Here is a 4,881-nt window from a genome sequence, read left to right as displayed (position 1 = left end):
TTAGCAACATTGAAATCCCTTGGCGCACACACAGCCCACTGCTGTGGCTGAGGTTAATGAAATGAGGGTAAAAAATGAGGTCTGCAGATGCTGGAGATCACAGCTGAAAATGTGTTGCTGGTTAAAGCACAGCAGGTTAGGCAGCATCCAAGGAATAGGAAATTCGACGTTTCGGGCATAAGCCCTTCATCGTTAATGAAATGAGTCCAAGCAGGGAATCAAAGTTAAGACCTTGCAGATCTGAAGGACTTTGTACCAAATTGATCTGATCATTTCTTCTTTATTTATGCTTTTTACAACAAAAATGCAGCACGGTAGAAAGCATACATACTCTGGGTCAGTCAGCTCGATGTTATTTGTATCATTTTTGATATAAATGCAGGCAGTCTTGTCAGCAGCTTGTTGGCTGTAAAAGAGAACACAAGTTAACTCTCAAAGAAAACAATCAAATCAAATTGGGAAGGAAGGCTCGCTGACTGTGGAGTTGCGAACTCTTTGTGTGATGTGAACTTTGACCAGCACAGGCACTAGATTTAGAACAGTGCGGATGGGCATATGAAGGCTGCAGTCGTGTGATGGAATCTCCAAGGATATATTCAACATTATGTTCAACCCTACTTGATTGTTACGTGTATGAAAGTACTGACCAGTGTAAAAGTGATCTATGGTTTGATACACATTGGTATTGAGAGAGCTGACCTCAATTAGGACAGACAAGGGTGCAAAACTGTCCTTGTCCTGGAACATGACGAAATCAACTAGCAGAAAGTGAGGACTGGAGATGAGAGCTGAAAAATGTGTTGCTGGAAAAGTGCAGCAGGTCAGGCAGCATCAAAGTAGCAGGAGAATTGACGTTTCGGGCATAAGCCTGAAGAAGGGCTTATGCCCGAAACGTCAATTCTCCTGCTCCTTTGATGCTGCCTGACCTGCTGCGCTTTTCCAGCAACACATTTTTCAGCACAGGATGAAAACAGCCTGGACACTTTGTCCTGGTGATTAACTAATAATCAGTACTGGTAAATGGACTCAGCCAACTAATCAGCACTTCCCTGTCACTCATTTTAAATATTGTCTTTTTTTCTACTTTATTGATGTTCTTGTGAGCTGTTGTGATGATTTCAAGCTGAACTGCTTTGACTTACCGTGTCCTCTTTCAGTAGTATTCCAGCTCTGCACAACCAAAAGCCTACTTCATATTTCTCTTTGCGTTAAACTCAACCGCAGAGGACAAATTGAATCTCAGGCCTATCTCAACAGTCCCAATTAGCTAGTCCCTGATTAGGTCTCTTTATTCCAATATAAACACATGCCTGTTCATGAGCTTTGCAGGGGATACAAAGTTAAAACTCACACCGCACCAGGTTATAGTCCAACAGGTTTAATTGGAAGCACTAGTTTTTGGAGCGCCGCTCCTTCATCAGGCCAATTCTTATCATTGACATTAATGTAAAACACATTGTTGCACCATTAACAGATAGCAAATATTTTTTCCTCAACATAGAAATTCCATTTACGGTTGAATATCATATCTTGGAATTATAGACTGGAAGGAAACAATTGGATAAAGGGAGCCCACACCTAATCTCTGTGCAAACCCACAAACAATAAATTTGACTTAAGCATAGTCAATAAGCAATCTTTTTTTGCTGTTCAGATAATCAATTATTTGAAGGATTAAACCTGGACAAGGGGACAGTGAAAATACAACAGCTGAAGAAACTTGACTGAAACTTTGTCACTTGGTTAATTATAAAGAATTATACTAAGTTGGAGGTAAATATGTAGAACAACTTACACTGGGCTTGCCTGAAGAGGACCTGCATTTGGGCTTGCTCTGACAGTTATATTTCCAGAGTTTGAAAAGTTTGATGAGGCGTTTCCCATTCTGTAAATGAGAATGTAAAATTATTTTCAAGAACAAAAGCAGCTTTAAAAGTTTTTAGAACTAGTGATAGGCAATTCAGCTCCTCAAGCCTCCTTTGATATTCTATACAATCAAGATTGATCTCACTTTGGCTTCATTTCCCCTTTCCTGCCTGTTCCCCATAACCCTTCAACCCATTACTAATGAAAAATGTGTCTGTCTTCTCCTGATATTCACTCAATGTCCTGGCATCCACATGGACTAAATTAGATTAAATTCCCTACAGCGTGGAAACAGGCCCTTCGGCCCAACTAGTCCACACCGACTTTCCGAAGAGTAACTCATCCCCCCTAATTAATGCATCAAACTCTATGGGCAATTTAGCATGACCAATTCACCTAACCTGCACATCTTTGGACTGTGGGAGGAAACTGGAGCACCCAGAGGGAACCCACACAGACACGGGGAGAATGTGCTAACTCCACACAGACAGTCGCCCAAGGCTGGAATCAAACCGGGTCCCTGGCGCTGTGAGGCAGCAGTGCTAACCAGTGAGCCACCGGGCCGCCCCAAATAATTAAATTATTCCCTGATGATTGGAGTTGTGAACCCGGCACTGTTCTGGAATCTTCAGAAATTTAAGATTCAAAATGAAGAGCCCGCTGCAATCATTCATGAACAAATAAAAATGTATTTGTTTCCTTTTCTTTCACCTTTTCTGTTTATTACTGTTAACTAAACTGGGCATTAGAAAAGTCAATAATCATCGTGAAGTTTTTTTTCCTATTTTACTCAGATTTGAAAAAAGGTTTGCACTCTGTTTGGATGTTTCACCTACCTTTGGAGGGAATGTGGAGTGTCAGAGACAAAGATATGAGGAACACATTCAGTTTGAACTGGCAATCCAGTTGGGTGGATAACTTTCTAAACGCACTGACCCGGCTGAACCTGAGCTGTTTCCAGTAGGAAAAATGGAGGAGGTGCAAGTGGAACAGATTGTAAAGATTCTCCAAAACAAAGGGAAAGAGAATGGTAGTGGAAATCGAGAAGATATTGTGGGAAATTTCAGGAGATTCCCAGATAAGCTTAGATGATTAGAACCCCAAGTATGTCCCTGTACCAGAAATTTGTACCAGAAATGTTAGCCATCCTTGCAACTGAAAAAGTTTGAGAATAGTTCTACCCATGAACCTGCACTAACAGAGTGCCATTCCTCAAAGCCAAATCAAGTAGCACGATTGCATTTGACAGAAGTCTGATTAGGAAATCACAATCTCACATCTTATTGCAAGCCAATCTCTAATAGTGGAGATATGCTTCATCTTACACTCACTTAGAGTTTATACAAATTACAAAAAAAGTGAAGAATTAGTTATTTGAATCTTACCTGGCTCTTGGAGGTATCGCTGCGATGTTATGACTCTGTTTGAGGTAAAAACTGAGACTCAGCTGCTCCTTAATGTATGTTTCACAGTGGCTATGAGAATGATCATTCAGCCAATCACTGTGCAAATACTGGGCATTTCACCATATTCAGCATTTTTTACAATCTGTTTCAGTTTGTGGGTGTTACTGGTTAGGCAAGCATTTATTGTCATTCTCTAATTGATCTTAAGAGGGTGAGCATGAGCTTGCAAAAACTCTCCAACCAGTGTGTTGGTTTATTACCTTTGGAGATTTCATAGAATCCCTACCTTGGGGAAAGAGCCAATTGGGCTCAGTGAAGCTACACCAACGCTCAGAAGAGCATCCCACCCGGACTCAGCTTTGTACCCTATCCCCATAAGCTCACATATAGCTAGGCAAATCCACCTAGCTTGCATGTTTCTGGACACTATGGACAATTTAGCATGGCCAATCCACCTAACCTACTCCTCTTTCGACGAATGAGGAAGCGGAGCATCCAGCAGAAATCCATACAGACATGGTAGAACAAATAGAGGCATGGGGTATTTTCTAAATTGGGAGGAAATACAGAAATCAGAAGTGGAAAGGGATTTGGGATTTCTAGTCCAGGTTTCTCTTAAGGTAACCTTACAGGTTCAGTCGGTGGTTAGGAATGCAGATACAATGTTGTCATTCATCTTGAGAGAACGAGAATATAAAAGCAGGTATGTACTTCTGAGGCTTTATAAGGCTCTGGTCAGACTACATTTAGAGTATTGTGAGCAACTTTGGATCCTATACCTCAGGAAAGACATATTGGCCCTGGAGCGGGTCCAGAGGAGATTCACAAGAATAATCACAGGAGTGAAAGGCTTAACATGTGAGGAATGTTTGAGGACACTGGAACAATATTCGACAGAATTTAGAAAGATGAGAGGGAATCTGATTAAAACTTACAGAATACTGAACGGCCTAGACAGAGTGCACGTTCGGAGGATGTTTGCATTGGTAAGAGAGATGAGAACCTGAGGGCAGAACCTTAGAGTAAAGAGAAGACCTTTTATATTGGAGATAAGGAGAAACTCCTTTCGCCAGAGCGTAGTGAACTTGCGGAATTCATTGCCACAGAAGGCTGTGGACTCTAGGTCATTGAGTATAGTTAAACAGAGAAAGATAACTTCTTGATTGCCAAGGGGATCAAATGTTCCGAGGAGAAAGCAGGAAACCGGGATTGAAAAACCGATCAGCCATGATTGATTGGCAGAGTGAGCTCCTTGGGCCGAATGGCCTAATTTCAGTTCCGATGTCATTTGATCTTATGGAGGACTCCACACAGACAATCACTGGAATTGTGCTCTGGTCCCTGGTACTGTGAGGCAGCAGTGCTAACCACTGAGCTACCATCATACTACCATATTATTGTGTGGTGTCAGACAATGAGTTCAATATTCATTTGTGGATTTCTCTTTCCGTCATCTGTGGGACATGTGCATCGCTAACTGGCCAGTGTTTATTGCCTGTCACTCGTTGCCTTTGTCAATGTGCATTGTCAGAAGTCACATTTACTTGATACTGCAAAGAATCAAAACTGACAGCTTATTGAATTAACTACAAACGAGGTGTAATTTCTT

The 4,881-nt window shown here is 41.5% G+C and overlaps 1 long non-coding RNA gene across 1 annotated transcript; it reads right to left on the bottom strand.

The window, feature by feature from the left end:
* Positions 1–339: 339 nt before the first annotated feature.
* Positions 340–3,286, bottom strand: LOC132828197 (uncharacterized). The gene is made up of 3 exons (XR_009646084.1): positions 3,252–3,286; positions 1,796–1,885; positions 340–406 (listed from the first exon to the last, which is right to left on the bottom strand). It is a non-coding gene; the product is annotated as an uncharacterized LOC132828197 (long non-coding RNA).
* Positions 3,287–4,881: the final 1,595 nt, after the last annotated feature.

This window comes from Hemiscyllium ocellatum, chromosome 26 (assembly GCF_020745735.1).
Source record: "Hemiscyllium ocellatum isolate sHemOce1 chromosome 26, sHemOce1.pat.X.cur, whole genome shotgun sequence".
NCBI classification, from domain to species: domain Eukaryota; kingdom Metazoa; phylum Chordata; class Chondrichthyes; order Orectolobiformes; family Hemiscylliidae; genus Hemiscyllium; species Hemiscyllium ocellatum.
This window is presented reverse-complemented; position numbering and strand designations above follow the sequence as displayed.